The sequence below is a fragment of the Arvicanthis niloticus genome, chromosome 27, assembly GCF_011762505.2.
Source record: "Arvicanthis niloticus isolate mArvNil1 chromosome 27, mArvNil1.pat.X, whole genome shotgun sequence".
NCBI lineage: Eukaryota > Metazoa > Chordata > Mammalia > Rodentia > Muridae > Arvicanthis > Arvicanthis niloticus.
This window is the reverse complement of record NC_133435.1, coordinates 24,072,390-24,092,677: the sequence shown is the minus strand read 5'-3', so window position 1 is coordinate 24,092,677 and position 20,288 is coordinate 24,072,390.

The window sequence follows — 20,288 nt, the reverse complement described above, 5'->3', positions numbered from 1 at the left end:
CTCCACATGTAGAACATTCTTTCTTTGAGTGTTTCGCTTCCTGACTTTCCCAAGAATAAAGGACTGACATTGTGACATAGCAAGACAGCCTATGAGTGAAGAGACGTCAAGTCATAGTGATATAGGGGATATAGCTCATTGGTATAGCATTCACTTAGCTTGTGTGAGGGCCTGGGTTCAATCGCAAACCTAGAAGAAGAAAAACATCATGAATCTGTTTAACCCAGAAGTAAATTCTGAAAAAGGCACGATGTGTGTAAAAACAAACTTCTACGAAGTCTCAGGCTGTTTACAAATGCCTTGCAAATTTTACTTGATGGTCCAGGAGGCAACAAGATCCAGTGAACAGACAAACAGAAACATCACAGACTTGGGCTCAATGGTCATTCTCTCTTTGACCCTGGGCAAGTGGCTCATCACTAGAGTTCTAGTTACCCTGTCTTCAGTACCATATGCATAGTATATTGGTTATTTGGTCAGGTAAGTTGTTTTCTATGTTGATGATAATGACACTAAGAGATAATCTGTATGTTTGGGAAAGTAGTCTCCATAGACATCCTTGACAATACAGAGATCAATAACACTGGTTTGTTTGGTTGTTGTTTTTTTTTTTTTTCAGTCCTAGCTGTAAGCTAGGTATTGCTTTTTATATTATAAACACTTTGGTGATTCTCTTAAGAAGCCCACACTCACACTTGGGTGTGCCTTACTTTCTTCTGAATGCCTTAAATATCTTTAATAAAACCTCCAATTCTACTTCATAATTTTTTCCTTGATAATTTTCCAGCCAAAGTATGAGTTTTATCCCACCCCTTGTATGTGTCTGTGTATGTGTGTGTCTGTGTGTCTTTCTCTCTCTCTCTCTCTCTCTCTCTCTCTCTCTCTCTCTCTCTCTGTGTGTGTGTGTGTGTGTGTGTGTGTGTGTGTGTGTGTGTGTGTGTGTGTGTGTTTAAGACAGGATTTCTCTTTGTAGTCCTGGCTGTCCTGGAATTCACTCTGTAGACCAAACCAGCCTCGAATTCACAGAGATCTTCCTGCCTCTGCCTCCCAAGTGTTGGGACTGAAGGCATTCATCACTGCCACCCTGCTCTCTTCTATCTTTTCATCCCATTATAGAGAATGTGCATTCTGTTTAGAAATCCCCGTGGGCAGGGGGATGAGTAAACATTAGAAATGACTTTTTAAAAATTTAGCATTGTATCCCAATTAAAAAACAAATATTTAAAATATATGTTATGTTACAAATCACGTGTTAACAGGGAAGAAACAAACTTTCTGCTGGCAATGTTAGAAAAAAAATCAATCTAGATCTTCACCTTATTCTAGACATCAGAGGTCTTCAATCCTCTCGTGGTCCAGTGTTAATTGTACCCACTGACATACAGAGGTCCTGAGAGAAGAGAGAAGTGACAGCCTGGGATTACTTCAGTAATTGCACATGAGTGCACATTCTAGTCAACCAATAAATCTTTTATGCCAGGTTAGAAATATCTGTTAGTTTTTCTTCCCTCCTTTTCTTTCTTCCTTCCCTTCCTTCCTGAATGCCTCATTATGTCATCATGACTGTAGCCTACTGTAGCTCTTGCCCATCTCCTTCTTCCTCCCTGCACTTTAACTGGTTGCTTTTTTTTTTTTTTTAAATAACTTTCACCCTCATGGATGTCTCTATTTCCACATCTTTAAAATGATATATCTCCATCAGTGTTCTTAGGTATATCAGTTAACTTGTGTTCTCTCAACCGGACCTCATTTCATGACTACAGGCCCAACCTCTCTCCTTATGACTAGAAAATACAGACTGGTGGGCTGGCTCGGGGAGTAAAGGCACCCGTCACTTTGCCTGACCACCTGAGTTCAATCCTCAGGACCCAGGTGTCAGAATGAAAAAAAGAAGAAAGATATATCTAGTTATCCCTAAGCTCCACATGTATGGTGGGATATGGACATGTTCAAATAAGACACACAGAAAGACTGGGTTTGGGGAGAGGGTGGGATCAGAAAAAAAAAAACAAACAAACAAGGAAAGGTGAGAAGAAAAAGAGAGGCAGTTACAATCAATAGTTAAAAGTAAGGTTTATCCTTCTCCTGAATCTTTGCCGCATTCTTAAGAAAACATGCAGCATGAACTTGTTAAGAAATAGGAATATGAAACCAAGTAGAAAAACCAAATAGAAAAACGAACCAAAAATATAAGCACAACCATCTTAAAATACAATTAGGCAGTGTGTGAAATGCTGTTTCTAATCTTCTCTATCCATGCTCAGGAGTGAGTCTAAGGAAATGACCATAGGAACGCACAGCTCTATGTGCACGTGCTTCAGTGTTTATTATTTTTAGCACTGTCTACAATGATGAGAGTTAGACACGGAAAATGCTCAGGGTAAGCTACTGTCAAAAAAATAAATGAGCTATAGCAATATGCTCACATATTAGTGATTAAAACATGATTCTGAAACATATTTAATCATATTTTAAAATAGCCTCATTGTAATATGAAGGAGACAAACACTAGAAAGAAGATTACACATGTTGAACAATATAAGTTATGTAACACAAATGCATACCCAAGTAAGAGAAAATCTGTCAAAAATATTCACTGTGGTTATTTTTGTGGAAATTTTTATTTCCTTCTTGAACGTCCCTAAGATTTTCAAGTTATCACAATGAGGAAGAATGAGGAGATATTGATTTCACAATCAGACAATGACTGTTCCTTTTATAAGCCAAAAAAGTCCAAATTTAATTGCAAATAACTACGGGTTATTTCTATTTTCAGCAATCAGTATTTTAAGCTCACAGGCGAAACCTAAAGACTAAATCTTGTATTCGTAAAAGAGAAAAAGAGATAAGATTTTCTTAAAACTATAATACTCTTGGCAGGGAATAGCAGTACGCTCTTTTAATCTCAGTGCTTGGGAGGCAGAGGCAGTCTGTGAGATGGAAGCCAGCCTGGTCTATGTATTGAATTCCCAGAGAGCCAGGGCTACATACAGATAGCCTGTCTCGAAACAAAACAAAAGCTCAAACAAACAAACAAACAAACAAAACAAATGAGAAGAAAATAGAATACTCTAGGTCCAAGTGGTGTAATAAAGTCGGGGGGAGATTAGAGGGAGACTCGGGAACAGGAGCTATAGACACTGAGTTGTCTGGGTTCAGAGAAAGTTATTTGCTGTAAATGATGAAGAGTGGATTTGGGTGTTGTGCCTCTTGCCTTTAATCCCAGTACTTTAGAGACAGAGGGAGGTGGATCTCTGAGTTTGAGACCAGCTTGTTGGATTATATAGTCAGTTTTAGGCAAAACAGGGCTACATAGAGAGTTCTGTCAAGAGAAAGAAAGAAAGAAAGAAAGAAAGAAAGAAAGAAAGAAAGAAAGAAAGAAAGAAAGAACAGCAGTTAGTTATTAGAAGCTATTAAAGATGAATTACAATAGTAATTCATATTCTTGATAGGTGTTTTCAAAGTACTTCTTGATATATTATCTTCACAATTTAAGCAACAACTAACCACACTTTTCTTGAGGGTTTTCTTTGTAACCACTTATCTTTATTTAACAGCATGATGCAGTTGGTACTGACCACAGGACTTTATCTGGAGCACTAGATGGTGTGGTATACAAGCTCTCTGGGCACACCAATTAAAAACCGCACCTAGGACCACAAGCTGGAAGTTAACAATGGAGCATGAGTTTGGATGAGTTCTTAAGATAGGAATTTAACCAAACCACACATACCCTCCATTCTAGCCTCCCATCCTCACTAGGTAGGAAGACAAGAATAATTGAGATTCAGTCAGTCTGTTTGTTGAATTGGGCATGTTCAGGGTGGGGAGAGGGAATGTAGAAGGAGCTCTGTGAGGGGGAACCAGGAGGGGGCAGCATTTGGGATATAAATAAATAAATAAAGATGGAAAGGAAGGGAGGGAGGGAGGGAGGGAGGGAGGAAGGAAGGCTATTATTGCCATTTTACTCCCATCATCATCATCATCATCTGTCTTCAGTCTTAGACAAGCCTCTGGAGCAGGCCTAGTCTTACGAAGTCCTGGGAAAAGCATCTTTGTATGTTATATTTGTAGGTTTTTTGTTTTTCTGTTTGTTTGTTCATTTGTTTGTTTGTTTTTTGCCATTAAAAATATCCCTTGTGGCTGGAACTCCAGGATGGAGGAGGAGGAGGAGGAGGAAGAGGAGGAGGAGGAAGAGGAGGAGGAGGAAGAGGAGGAGGAGGAAGAGGAGGAGGAGGAGGAGGAGGAAGAGGAGGAGGAAGAGGAGGAGGAAGAGGAGGAGGAACAGGAAAGAAGAATGAGACAATGAAAAGAACCTCTCAGGGATATTCTGGGCTTTCCATGGATATTTTGTTCTTTGTATTTTTCTAGAACAGAGAGCACTTCTCCAATAGCCCAAGTTGCCAGTGGGGAACCCCAGCAGCAGGCATGATTCGAGTTCTTCACTAGGAAAGCCTCTCTATAGATCTACTGCTGGCTTAATCATTTTCAGAGTCACCACTTCAGGACGGTTTTCATTGTTTCTAATCCCTGTCATCCTAAGTCATAATGAAATCAATATTAGACACTTATATGTACAGTATGTATTTCAGTTACAACTTCCTTATTCCTAGAAATAAATAGCAAAAGTTAGGAACCTAAAACTGTACAACACATGCAACCTAGCTATGCCTCTGAAAAGTTGCTCAGTTTCTGTACAGAACACTCCACGGTAAGCCACAATGTCCTCTCTGAGCCCCCTGGAGACTGAATCAATCACCACAAAGCAACTCAAGACAGATAGGTGACCACGCTTGAGAGATCTCTTTTTCAACCACATTTTTTTTCTCCTCATAAAATATATTTACCAAGAAGGGAATAAAACTTGTAAGCACTAAGAAGTGGCTATAAAGTAATACCCATATGGCTATCAACCAGATTAAGCACACTGTCAGCACCCTGGGAAGGCTGACACTCCCTGAGTTCAGCTGACATTCCACGTCAGCCTCGGCAGAAAGTCTTCGCCAGGATTTTGTCAGCCTGGAGAAGTGTTAAAACTTTTTCCAAAAATAATCCTTACCATGTACCACATGGCACTTCGTTGGTATTTAATTCAAAGGCTGCTACCATTTAAAAAGATTTTTCTAGCGATCACAGAAAGTCACTATTTACCAGAGCATAAAAAGGCATCTGTGGTCCAGAGAACAGCTCAGTTTTGGAGTTTCAAATAATCCACCTTGCTTTTTCTAATTATTTCTTGGAAGGACATTTTAAGTATTTTACATTTCCCCTTTTGAATTATGTGTTTGTACCTGTAAGCTGTTGTTTTCAGTATTGTTTTCTATCAGCTTGAATGAGTAAAGCATATGAAAGTAGATCTTAATTCTTTATAAGCATACATATTTGTGACCAGCCAATATTTTTGATGGGGCTCTTGGAAATCTGTTTATCAACCAAAGCTGCTCATAACAGGAACTATGTTGCCCAGGATGGCCTCAAACTCCCCACCTTTTGTGGCCTTCCAAGGGTTGTGATTGACAGCTGTGTACAGTTACCACAGGTTCCCTTTTCCCTGTAGTATTTCCATCTCCATATAGAGTTATTACGGGTCCTTCCAGAACTCTACCTCAATTTTTAAAGAAAGCATAGAAGTTCTTAGTGAAATAGAGTATACTGGCCTTTTACCTTATGGTGTTTTTTTTTTAAAGTGAATATTTCCATATGTAGAAAATATACACAGTGTACATAAAATAGCAAGACTACCCTAAGGAGCCCAAATGTTCTCATCTGGCACAATTAACATTCTGCAGTTCTTTTCTCTTTAACTTTTAAGTTCCAGTTTCGGGGATCTGACCTCAGTTTCACACACTAGGCACGTGCTCCTCCACTGAGCCGCAGCCCACCCCACTCTCAAGTCTTACCAGCCGATGCTTTCTCCTTTTCTTACTGCTCTTTGGGCAAAGCATATTAGACTTAATCTCAAACATAATAACATGCCACATAGACATGCTTTATAATACATCACGAGTTAACAAGAGATCTAAAACAGTAATCAACACGCACACCACCTCAGCAATGTCTCTTCCAGAGAAATACCTGCTCATGGTTAGCGTTTCCTGTTTTGGGTGTGTGTGTGTGTGTGTGTGTGTGTGTGTGTGTGTGTGTGTGTGTATGAGTGCTTATGAGCCACAGTGTGTGAGGGGAACTCAGTTCTTTTGTTGCCCCTAGACGTGGGTTCAAGGGACCAAACTCAGGTCAGCAGGTTGTCACGACAAGTGCTTTTGCCGACTAGGTCATCTTGTGGGTCCTGTTTGTTTTGTTTTGCTTGTTTTTAATGTCATTTCAGAACTGAGTTTTTGCAGGCGGGTTTACATGGGATCACAGGCAGAATCTAACTGATGTGCTCTTTGTGTTTGCTCACTCTTCTGTATTATAGGCCATTTTGTTGTTGTGTGGAAATTAGGTGGATTTTCTTGGAAAAAAAAATAATCTGACTTCTTGGATTTGACTGATGGCTTCAGGTATTTCCAATTAAATCTAGCCTTCTAGCTTTGACCAAGTTCTCAAACTCCCCAGTGTTGGCTCTCCTCTCACCCTTTCTGTACACACACACACACACACACACACACACACACTGACATGCATCCCTATACACACACAAACACACAAACACACACACACACATGCACCCTTACACACACTCACAAACACATACAAACACAGACTCACACACATGCAGCAACACACACACAAACACACACTCACTCTCACATATCCACATGCACGCACACACACACAAACATATACACATTCGTACTCTCTCTCTCACACACACACACTCACATGCATCCCTATGCACACACAAACACACACACACATGCACCCCTACACACACTCACACACAGCAACACACACACAAACACACACTCACTCTCACACTCATATATCCACATGCATGCACACACACTCTCACACACACAAAACATACACATTCTTTCTCTCTCTCTCTCTCTCTCTCTCTCTCTCTCTCTCTCTCTCTCTCACACACACACACACACACACACACACACAAACACACACACACCAGCAAACATAGAATGAAGTATCTACACCTACGTTTTTAAACTTTATATTTTGTGGGGCTGGAGGAAGTCAGGGCCTTGTATATTTCAGCCAAGATTTTGCCACTGGCTCTATTGCTTACTCTGGGTCAATAGTTTTAACAGTTATTGGTAATTGTTCTTTGCATCCAGTAGTACAATGGCTTTCTAACATTTCCCAACTAAGCATTCGGTGACTATCCAGCCACTCTTGGCATTCTGTGTAGGAACAGAGACTGGAGAGAGTCTTCCTCATGTGCAGTCTACACACAGGACTTGGGAGGAAGGGTGTCTGAGGAGCCTGGGGTCTGCTGTGTCTCTCTAACAAGGAGCATGTCCACACTGATGCTCATTCTTGTTAATAAGTCAGGATTTAGTTAAATTGGTCCATTTTAAAAATCATGAAAATGCCAGCTTTTAACTTCTGCCAACTATCAGTTTGCCATTGAGGGAAATAACCTTGAAAAGTCTGCACACATGATATAATGACTCAAATTTAAGCAGAAGTCATTACATTTCCTGTTTCTCTTCAAGAAAAACAACATATTCACCCCTTTTCAAACACTGGCACCTTGTGTTCCTTATAGTAGCAGAAATGAAACTTCCTGGCTGGGTAATTATTTAGGTCATTAGACATTTGATTTTATTATGAAAAAAAGACTGCAAAACTTACTGTGAATGGTTTTTCTGACTCTAAAAAATGCCCCCTTTAGGTTAATGTGAGGCTAGACTTGCAGCAGTTTTAAGCACTTAAAAAGTAAAACAAAGGGCTAGAGAGATGGTTCAGTGGTTAAGCGTACTGACTGTTCTTCCAGAGGAGCCAGGTTCAACTCCCAGTGATCACATGGCATCTCACAACTGTATGTAACTTCAGTTCCAGAGAATCTGGCAACCTCGTACAAACATACATGGAGCAGAACACCAAGGTTAAAACTCATCTATAGCTTCTTACTGCCTAAAAACTCAAGTCCAGATTTAATTTACTCCCTTCTCTGGCTCTTCCTCCTCTTCCTCCTCCTCCTCCTCCTCTTCCTCCTTCCTGATTTGAAATAGTCTCCCTGTGTATTGTATTTCTTCTACCTCAGGATCCCCAAGCACTGGGGTTCCTGTAGTGTCCCAAGGCTCCTAGCTCACATTACACACATGCATCCCACACACCCATATTTTTTTCACTTATTCATCAGTTAGTATATCTTGTTTTGTCACCAGCCTGCTTTGAGCCACCCTCACCTCTGGCATCTGTACCATCCGCATTCCTTCCTCCCTGTAGCTGTTCTAGCTTTCTGGTCTTTGTTTTCTTCCAAGCCCAAACCTAATCCATTCATAAGCAGTTTTGCGTTGGTGATGCCTGCAAACCTCTCTGCTCTTTAATCTCAAGGGAGCATTATAATTTGGTGTGTGTTTTTTCTTTTACTTCTCACATTAGATCTGTTTTGGCTTGTCTTACTGAAGCATAGGCATTCACCTATAGAAACACATAGGCCTTTATTTTTAGAGTTTGCTCAGTTAAAATTCCTATGAAATACTTAAGGTATAATTTCGATGGCATGACAAATGATGAGATCTAACAGTGTAGCTGACCACACTTTTCATGCCTTCTGAAATGCAGAACATTTCAAAGGACTTTAAAATCTTCTCATCTCGAGATGAGACTGTGTTTCCAGCTTTGACATCTGCCAACTTTGCTTAACAGATCATGGAATAAAGGGTGAGGTGCAGTATCTGAACTTAGGACTCCTGGTTTCTCTTGATTTTCATTGCCATAAGACCCATCTTTTGCCATGTGTTAATGTCAAGACTAGCTCCCTGAAGGATGAGAGTCTAGCCATCTCAGTTGAGATTCTTCTGACCTGGAAGCTGAGCCACACAAGTTCACAGGAACCACTGAGATGACCCGACCTAACTGTTACAACGCAGAATGAGAAGCAAAATGATTATTTAATCAACATGACTAGATACAAAGGGAATCTGCAAAATGTAAATGGTGAATCTTGCTTGCAAGAGGGTTCAGCATCCTAGGGAAACAAACCATGCTGAGAACATAAGCTATAACCGTGTTACATGCAAAGTTCTAAATCCAAGTGAAACTCCCAATTGTGTGACTATAGCAGAGCTGGTGCTTACTAACAAAGCCCGCAGCGCCGTGGGTTTGACCACAAGGATATGACTAAACCTAATCTTTCCACATTTCCATCAAGGCTGATTTTACATAAAATGCAACTTTATCATGTGGCGATTGTATAAGAGCCTAAAATAGAATTTGTCAAAGAACAGAGTCTGATGCTGAAAGTCATGTGGAAAGACAGAAAGCGATACTCCTATAAATCCCATGGAAACACTGCTGGCCAAGAGGGTTATGATAGCTGTTGTCAATGCTGTGAAAGAGATTAGGTACTTTGCCTGTCCTCTCACTAAGACGAGGACCCGTGACTTCAGTAAGCACTGGGAAGAAATTGGGAAAAAATTTAGAGAGGACACACTCTCTGTGCTGCTTAAGTTTAAGGCCATGAAGGTAAAATCTCCTTTGTGTGATACATTGAGCCAGTTGCCTTACATTGCTCAGTCTCAGTTTTCTCATCTGTAGAATGGAGATAACAACAGGACCTTTTGAAAATATGATTTATACTATCCAGGACTTTTGAAGATAAAAGGTCCAAAGTGTAGCACATAGACACCTAGAACACCATGGACTTTAGTTACTATTCATATTAAGAGAACTAACATTACAGAATGAGCTACCTAGGAGACAAGAGGCTCTCTCTCTTCCTCTCTGTATATATTTACAGAAAGTATGGCAGATATTTGTAGGATAGTACTTAACATCAGATGAGAGGTGACATTTCAATGATCTACAAACATAGAGTAATTCTTTCTATAGCCCTTAAGATTTGTGTTTTTCAAAATGCCCAGGGCTATCAGCCAATTAATATTCTTCTATTACATTTGTTAAAACTTTATTTTGAAGCTGTAGTATGTACTCTCCTTGTCCAAAGCATTATTTTATGGTGAGATAAATTAAGGTGTATGAAAACATTTAAAGATTTAGTTTTAATTGCATCTATTTCCATGTGTGGGTATGTGCATGTGAGTACAGGTGCCTGTGGAGACCAGATGTGTTGGATCCTCCTGGAACTGGACTTACAGAGGTCTGTGAGTTGTCAGACTGGATTGGAGACTTTTTTTTTTTTAATACAATGAGGGTAAAGCTTGTCTTTATAATATAGGTGTTAACTAAAACTGAAGATTGCAGATTTTCATGCCTTAAGTAAGTTCTTCTCCGTGCCATGTTTAAATTGCTCCTGAACAGAATGCCAGAATTTTTGAGGCACAAAAAGCTGAACTTTCCTTTTTGATTGATCTCAAATCAAAAGTCTAGGCTGCAGTCCATCACCATTTTTCATCTCCTTATACATTCTGCACCTGCCAGGACTGGCCACAATTATTCCCCCCTTCTGTGGCACAGCAGGTAGTTTTAACTCCCCCTGCTATTCTCTTTCATAAAACAGACCTGGTATAATCACCTAAACTGGATAATATGCCCATCTTCCTCAATTATCTCATTGTTATGAGGTAATAGAGAGGAATTCACATTGGTCAAGGCATCTGTCTTTATGGCCTGTAACTGATAATCATCTTGCCTTTTTCTTTTCTTTCTTTCTTTTTTATACAACGAGTTCCAGCATAATAATGGTCATTAATGGGCATTAATCATCTACATAGAAAAGAGGTATTTTAATTCAGGTCGAGGGTCTGGTTCTATAGTGGAGAGAATTTAATTTGGAGTCTGAATGAGCTATGGTTCTGGACATGAAGTGAAATGAATGTAAAGACACAATGCATTGTCACAGGAAGCATTCTGGGTCATTGGGTGCCTCATTTGTGCTACACGTTCAACACACACTAAAGATTCTCCAGTGCTCGGAAGATGCAGCAAGTGAGAGCCTGCAACCATGGAAATGTAAAGTACAAATTCAACTGGGATGAGCCAGCGTAGCAGAGAAGGAAAAGAATTGGAGGTAGACCAGAAGTACAACTTTGAGAAGAAGAAGAAGGAACCAAGCAAGATAAGTGAAAGGAGCAGCCCAAGAGGGTACACTGTATGGGAGGGAACATAGCCACAGTAGCCCAAAAGGGCACACTGTGTGCAAGGGAACATAGCTACAAAAGTGCACTAGTAAATTGATCACATTTATACTTGGCGTACAGTAACTGATAGGATATGACTCCGGCCCCGATCAGCACCATAATGACGTAGAAAAAGAGGGGTAGATGTTAAGGATTTAGAGCCATCTCACTCTAGTGGCTAGCAGAGTGGATGTCCAGGAAGGAGAAATTACGGATGATGACCAAGTGCCCAGCTTAAATTCTTGGGTACAGGGAGGAACTTTAACCACAGAGACACACACAGAAGGGAAAGAGAACTAACCAGTTGGATTTGAACATGTTGACTAAATGAGTCAGGAGAATAAAGAAATCTGCTCAAAGAGCAAAAGTTGATGGTCTTAAAACAGAGCACCAGGATGACCCATGGGCACACCCAGAATCAGAGATGGGGTGGAGATGCCACATGCGGAGACCCAAAGTCAGAGATGTGGTGGAGGTTCTTCAAGACAAAGACAGCTGGATGAGAACTAGAGTGGTCTGAGTTTGTGAAAGCCAAGGAAGAGCTTTCAAGAAGAGGCCAACTGAGTCAGGTCCTATGGAAGTCTAGCTGGTGAGGATCCAGACAGTGCCATGCAGTTTGTTTCTGGCAGGTTTGGCTTCTTATGATTGTGGCAAGACACTCCAGTACAATAAAGACAAGGTTTGTGCTCATGAGAGCAATCCCATTCTCTTGTCTCTCTTCTAATCTAAGCATAAAGGCTCTTAGACCCAGTTGCTTTTTTTTTTTAAGTTCTTAATGGAGAAGTAAAGTTTCTGACTTTTGCAAATGAGCTATCATTTAGTAAGCAGCTGTTGAGTTTTTCAGTGAGGAACTCTTACAGGGATACAGAAGGCACTGAGTGGCTCTTACAGGGGTACAGAAAGCATCCTAAACCGAGAGAGTCAAACAACACAGATCTTAGATTCAGTGATATATGGATTCTTTTTTCTACTACTCCCTTTTCTTAATAAGCAGCCACTATCTGGATAACACCACATTTGGTGCTTTAGGAATGTGAATAAGAAATTATGTACAAGCCTGCCCCATCCCAGCCTGTAGTAAAAGATATTACAAGCTAGTGAAAGAGGCAGACATGCATTCAACCAACCTTAAAATAAGGTGGGCTGAAAGAAACTCTCATAAGGGTACAAGCCACGTTTTATGGGGACCAAAAGTAATTCTCCATTTCTCATGAAATGCAGGAAATGACCTTTAAAAAACAGACACAATTGGGGAGTTCATTGCACCCTAATTACCTGCCTACTCTCCAGACCATAAACTTTTATGCAAGATCTGTTCTCTGTTCTCTTCATTTATACTCATTTGCTTTAACAGGCATCCCAACGACCTATATGCAAAACTTAACAAGCGTTGGTAGCAAGAGGAGATTTCGGCTCCACCCATGACTTTGTTTTGATTCCTTCATTAGACCAGGCTTTAAGGATATTTAGTAATGCCACTCTGACTCCTTTCCTTGGGAATGTCAATATCCTCAACATCAAATGCATAGCCTCCTGGATTCTGTGAGCATCAAGCCTTCTTCTCTCACAGCAGATAAACTGGGGCATCTAAATGTATGGAATGGCTTCTACGGAGCAGCTCCTGAATATTTTGATCTGAGTAACACGGTGACATTAGTGCAGCCTAAACTCCCATTAAAGTTCTCCGCAAAGCAATTGCCTTTAGAAGATCCACCTAACACTGCATGCCCACATAGGTTTCCTATGGGTGCAGTGTTGCTATTTAGAATCAGGGCCATTTGGTAAAAGAGAATCTAATGTAGCTTAACTGTAACTAGAATGACCTAACAATATAGAAAGGTCCTTCTTTCTTTCCTTCTTTCCTTCTTTTTTCCTTCCTTCCTTCCTTTTCCTTTCTTTCTTTTCATCTTTCTTGTGTCCTCTTAGGAAACTTCACTTACGTTTCATCAGGAAAGAGGCTGTCTAAACATTAGAGCAACATCTCAGGCAGGTGGGAAAGGCCCAGGTTCTGAAGTCAGCATGCTTGGATCTGGCTGTCATCTCTACTGCCATTTATTAGTTTGGGGACCTCGAAGCAGTTGTTTATCCTCTAGGCTTCATCTGTAAAATAATTAAGCGACATACTGCCTATAAAAACTTACGTTAGTGTCTGCTGCAGAGTCCTTAAACAGTGGTAGCCATTATAGCAATAATTGTTGCTGCTATCATTTGGGCCAAATGGCCTTGCAATGCTGTTTAAAGCACGCTGCAGCACACATGGTAGGTAGCATAAATCTGAGTTTCCTCTTCTCTTGGTAACATTTGGGTCAGTCTACTGATCGAAATTGGCAGCTGCTACTTTTCAGCTGGGCTCTGTCTGAGAGACAAGTTAGGCACTGCTAATGGGAAGTATTGGCCCATGGAGATAAGGAAAAAGTAAACAGTATCAGTGTAGTTCAAATCTAACTTTATCCCCTATGATCATAGTGAATACCAGAACAGCAAGGGCCTGGGGATTGCTTATGTGTGTGGCCGTGTGTGCACACTTAGCCCGTGTGTGTTGTATACAGTTTAGCCTCTGTAAACAAGGAGTAACAAAAGATCAGAAGAGACACATTTGTCTTTCTTATATTTATCATTTCTTTTTACTGTCTGTAGACCTCAACACACTTGTGGAATTACAGACTTTTATTAATATCCTAATAATTTTTAATAACCTACAGATATCACATCTTCATGTTTCATTTATTTTCGGTGACTTCTTAGAGTTGGCACGGGGTACTTTTAGGCTTAAAGGAAGATGTATATCATATTGTCTGTGATTTATACATTTTTGTTAAATGTTTTAAAAATAATTTTGAATTCTAGAGGGCGTTGACAGAACTGCCCTGCCTGTTAAGAACGACAGGAGTACAGGCTCTGTGCCCTAGTGTCTTAGACTATGCTTTTCAACCCAAATGATCTTCTAAGGGTGGGGCTACTGTTGCAAACCTTAGTTCCAGATGTCTTTTAGGTGGTGGTGAGATTCCAGGAGTCTAAATTTCAGTATTATTTATTGTTTACAGGGTAGTACTAATTATATTTGCTTTAAAATATCCTTGTCTTCAGTAAGCCTACAACATAGAAAATAAAACCTAAAAGATCTCTATGCATGGGGCTAACAGAGACAGCCAGCTGGACAGCAAACAGCTTTACTCACTGAGCCACCAGTAGAAGGGCACCACCATGCGCCATGGCACAGTTCCAAGGTCTCTGAACAAAGGTCAATGGAAAAAAAAACAACATGGGCATCAGTGTATGGCAGTGAGAACAGCTGCCTTCTTAGAAGGTTAAATTATGAAAGAAACATGGAAATTGTTCCTTAATGTTAAAGCCACACAGTCCCAGACTGAGATACGAGGGACCAGTTCACTGTCCCATAACACCTTGATTGACGGAGCTAACACAAGTGCTGTGGTGTGTTTGCTCCGAGCAGTCAGGCCTGTTGCCCCAAATGCAGAGTTGAAGATAAAGGCATATTCCTAAAAGCACCAGCAGCCCTTTCAGACGATAGGAACGGACAGAAAGATTATGAGGTGGGCAGCAGCTATGCTATGATTACATTCTTTGCTTTTGTTTTTGCTTTTGTCTAAAACATTTATGCTACATTTTCAGCTCTCTGAAAATTTCACGTGTGTGCATACCAAGCTTTGGGTCATTTTCACTCTGTCTCCATGATCCTCTCTCATTAACACCCTCTCCTTCAGAAATCACCTTTTTCTCAAACAAACCCCTTCTACTTTAATTGGGCAGGGACCCACTGAACGTCCTTAAAGCTGGTTATAGAAGTATGAGTGAGGGGCTACTTATTGCAACATGGAAACTTATCATTGGCTACACTACTGGAAAAAAATGGCAACCTTTTTTCCGGTATCCATTAACTGCCTCACGATTCTCGAGTCCCCTACCCGCTGACACACGCATGATAAAATGGCTCTGGGCTCAGTCTTGTGTAGACAAGCAGAAATGCAGTGTGTCTGTGCCTACAATCACCCTACCACATGCAGGAGGCTTCTCAGCACGCTCCTCTAACTTCCGGTTCTTACTTTTTCTTCTTCCTGTCTCCTCTTCCAGATGACCCCTGACCTTGGAGGGGCTGCTATAGCTATCCTGTTTAGGATCAGGCATTCCCGTTAACTCATTCTCCTCTCCTGTGAGTCTCTGCATTAACCAGAGCAAAACAGAAGCTTCTCTCTGAAGGACCCATGCCGGCATTAATCTATTGGTGTGAATATAGCACGTAAGATTTTCAAATTACATTTACTTGTTCATTGTGTGCATATGCACACATATGTGTGTGCACATGTGCATACATGAAGGTCGGAAGAAGACTTTCAAAAGTCAGTTCTCTCCTTCCAGCCTGTAGGTCCTGGGGACCAAATCCAGGTCCTCAGGTGGCACATGCTTTTCTCCACTGAGTCATCTCACTAGCCCATAAACATGAGGATTTAGAGAACAGCGTGGCCCCACGCTCATTGGCCTACTTCAGCTCTTGAATATATTCAAATTTTATTGGCCTCAGCTCTGTGAATTTCTTTGAGCCCAGATACCTAGGTTTAAGACAGGGTCTTCCCATCCTTCTCTCAGAGGTCAAAGTTAGCTTCTCTGCCTCTTGTCCTCATCCAGGCTTGATGTAGGAGATGGGTGGTCACAACTCAGTTTCCTCATTTCTTCACCTCATAGGTATTGTACTTGTTTGACCTGCACTGGACTCTGAATGCCTCCGCAGTGCAGACTGAGTCTTCTGTTCTGGGTAACTACTGACTTGGACAGCACAGCACTGTAGCAACAATAACAGCAGCCAGAACAGCAGAGACGCAAATTAGATGGCAGGTAATGTCTGTCTTAAGCTCGCATGAGCAGCCGTGGACTCCAGAGACAGAGACCCTAAGTCTTCATTGTGACCTCTGCTGTCCTGTCTCACAGCAAGGTAGCAATCCCAGCTTTGGCTGCCACAGCCATATGACACTGGGCAAGAGACAGGACTCACAAACATCATTTTATTCCTTTCCCATTGGTCATAATCTAGGCACAGCTGTGTCCTGATGCTGAAGAAGCTAAGAGTGTACTCTTTATCTTGGACATAGGTTCAACTAAAATGTCTATTGTTTTAGAAGCAGAAGGAAACAGACCTGGTAACTTGAAGATTTTCTTTTCACCACAGAAATTCTCAGAAGACAAATATTTGGCTTAATTCATTTTACTTTAATGGCCATAAGCTAGGTGTCTACATAGGAGATACAATTAAACCAGGCATCCTTAACATGGACCAGTTGGGACCATCAGTAACTATAGGGACAACTTGCTTTGCTAAGAACAACCTCCTGATTGTTCCCATGCCTTTTGATAGGCTTTGTTTGGTTAGAGCAGTAGCAAGCCACGGACTGGTTTGGGGGTTGTTATCTCCATCTATTTGGGTCAATGCAAACTCTAAGAAATAAATGTGAAGTTCAGAGGCACTTAAAGAACAGGTACTGGTCACCCAGACCACAGTGATGAGACATCGTGAGTAGGAAGGCAAACCGTGCCAGGGAAGACCGCCCCTCCCATTTCCAAGGTGAAATGTTCTATAGTAAGAACAATTCCTAAATTTTGTTAAAAGTTAAAGATTATCTGTAAAGAGGACCACCCCATTCTTTCTTCCACTGAAGCTCCAAGCTTGACATCATCATCCTGTTGAGTGGCAGTCCTCGCCTCACCTTTTTATCTGTGTTTATCCTAGTCACTTCCACCTGGCTCCTTCAGTTTCCCCTTTGTTCACCGGTAGTACAGAAGGCCCAGGGAGCATGTTTACTTCTTACCCACCCTTCCATTTAATAACACCACTGCCCTCCTAGTGCGTTATCTCCGTTTCTTTCTTCTCCAGCCAAATCACGGTCTCATGTTATGATTCTTGGAGCCAAGACGCATCTGACTGTCCTCTAAAGTCCTTTCAAGAAAGGCAGGTGGCCTTGCCCTGGTGTGGGGCAGTCCCTAATCCAAACAGCTCTGTCTGCTTCCATGTCCCAAGGCCTGCGAGGGTTGCGGCGTCCCGGGCATCTACACAATGCCTTCTAGAAGCACTAGCAGGAATTCCCAGGACAGCTGGAAGAGAAGTTATGTTGTCCCTTACCCCCACTACCCCGGATTCTTGATCTCTGCTTTCGTGGTCTAATACCTCTTGAACAGTCACTTTGGATCTTCAATTAATTTATTTAAAGCCTGAAATCTGTTTTGCATTTACTGTTCTCTGAGCAACTTCTGTGGCAGTGTTTTTCAACCTTCCTAATGCTGCAACCCTTTAAAATTGTTCCTTATACTTTGCCACCCCCATAAAATTATTTTTGTTGCTATTTTATAACCCTAATTTTTCTACTATTTTTCTGTTATGAAGCATAAGGTAAGTATCTAATAGGTAGGCTATCTGATATGTGACCCCCAAGGGGTCACAACTATTCTTAGTTAGACCCTGATCTAAGGGATACCATGGTTCCTATCAAATACTTGTCGGTATTTTACCCTGATTTAACCTTGAGAGAGCATCTCCCATGTGTCACACAGAAAGGTCCGCTAGTCTTAGCACAGTGGGCTCTGGCGCACTAAGTTTAGCTCTGGCTTTCACAACATGATCTTAAGCAGCTGCAAAGGAGGAAACTAAGACTACAGAGCTAGTCCCAGGAAATCCCAAGACACACACTTCTAACATTTGCTACTATTATTTGCATAAATTTGTATGATCACCCAAAAGGCACCGACTCCAAGTCAGTAAAATATAAAACACTCAACTCTTCTTCATGTGTGGGTGAATAATCGCATGTTCAGGGGTTGTTTGCCTGCTGCCTACAGTGACTTTTTCTGGCTTTTCTTTCTTACTTAGGATCCATTGTTCTTGTTTTACTCCAATCACAGCCATTAAGGAAAAGATGTATCCTTTGGCTGGTTTACTAGAGTTTGCTCCCAAATATCTTTTTTTTTTTCCTATTATGAGCTCACACTGGAACTCTCTCTCTAGCTGGAATTTTTAAGACCTTCCTCTCTCTCCATCAAGGAAACGCTAGTCCTGAACTCAATGGAACAGCTTCCTTTGGCTGGATGAGCTGCCATCCAGGTCTAGGTATCAGTCTTTCACCCACAGGAACGATTTATTTTTGTTGTTGTTTTTGTTTTTGTAGTGAGGAAAGCAGGCTGTATTCTGAGCAGATTAGCCATCAGTGCCAACAACCCACATTCAATATCTTCCCTTGGCTCCTGCAAAAGAAGGCTGAACTCTGCTTTCAGGGTCATGTAACCTCTCCTGCACCCCAACTAGGCACTAGAATATCAGAGCGATTGACAAGTGAATTCACTAGGGTAAGTTTCAACAACTGTATTAAGCCCATATGCCAGGACTATGAGAAAAGAGAGAACAAAAATGTCCGGTGGGATCCATCTCAATCCAACAGTTTTGGAGAAAACACGGAAATCTACCTGCTAGCTTCTTAGCAGATGAGGGAAGCCAAAGGGTCACACACAGAGATCATGTCACTGAACCCGGAGTGGCAGTACTGGGCTTGATGCCCCTCCAGTTGGTCAAGCAAGACCTCTTTTGAGGTACAATTTTGGATCTCACCTTTGAAGATGGCCAAGCTCCCACTCCACAGGCAGAATGGTGGTTTAGAGTCTATGGAGTGGAGGGTGTGGCAGCTGGGTAAAGTATCGGATGCTGGAATGGTTGTTTGTGACCTCCAAGCAGTATTTTTTTTTGGGGGGGGGACTGATTTTATTGTTGAGACAAATGAAACTTCTCTCACTGAACTGAAGTCAGCAGAGGGGAAGTACAGACCCTCACTGAACACTGAGCAAACAGTCTCAGGAAGCTTGACTTGTTCCCTGCCACGCCTGTTCAATGTCAAGACTGCTGACAAAACGAGCGGGCTTCCTCATCCGGGATTTCACACTGAAGATAACTCCCTGGGTAGGATGCACAGCTTCGGAAAAATTACCCGGAGTTAGGCAGGGAGAAAGACCTGTTCTCTTACAGAAATTGTGAAAACTGGTTCTGCCTATATGCATCTATGAAAGACCCATGTGAAGCGTTTTTATTTGTTTGTTTGTTTGGTTGGTTGGTTGGTTGGTTGGTTGGTTGGTTTTTTTTTTTCCAGAGACTGCACTTCATCCTAGGCATTGGATTGTGTGTAGACTATACATGTATGTCAATAGCTGAAGATAGAAAAACTATGAAGAAGCAGGCACACCTCGCTCCTCATGTGAAGAAGTGGTGACTAGAAATCACAGTAAAGTTCTCTCTACCTTTTTTGAAGTGGATTGCTTGTCTTCCAGTTTTTCCTGTTAAGCCATTTGGAGACTTTGGTTTACCCAAACTTACTATTTCGCCGTTCATTTCATTCAATCCGCTCACTTTTATAACCCACCCAATACTTGGAAAGACAGAGAACAAGACAGATTTAAAGAAATACTTGCTTTGTGGATTTGTATTAAAGTATCCCACCATTGTGACGACCACACAAAGCAGGCCTGCCATACGATGTCCCTTTTAACAAGGAACTTGATCAAAATCTAGAGCTAGTGGAGCCCAGAGCTTCGACCTGAACTCAACCAGTGCAACTCTAGGAACCTGCCACTCTTCCTGCCGCTCCTGCCTCTGCATGGATCTGATTTCAAGTCCAGAACAGCAACAGCAGATACGGCATAGACGTCATTTAGAGGCAATGTCTTTATGCTACAAAGTGGCTTAAATAACAGATATTTTAAAACAGAGAACTGTGTCTGAACATCACACCCGAGATGTGGCGCCTGTAAGTGGACCATTGTTCTTCTAACAGGTCCTAATGAATGGGGAAACTCAGGAGACTGAAGGAGGTGGGGAGGCTTCACTGGGATGGAAGGGCAGGCAGATGCTGAGGCCAGGGATGCTCCTAACAGTGTTTGTCAGACTCAACAGTTTGCCAAGGGCAAGTTTCACTAGTGCCAAACCAAGGCAAACCAAGTTCAGAATTTTTAACAACTATTCTTGTTGTGGTTTTGGTTTTTCGAGACAGGGTTTCTCTGTGTAGCCCGGGCTGTCCTGGAACTCACGCTGTAGACCAG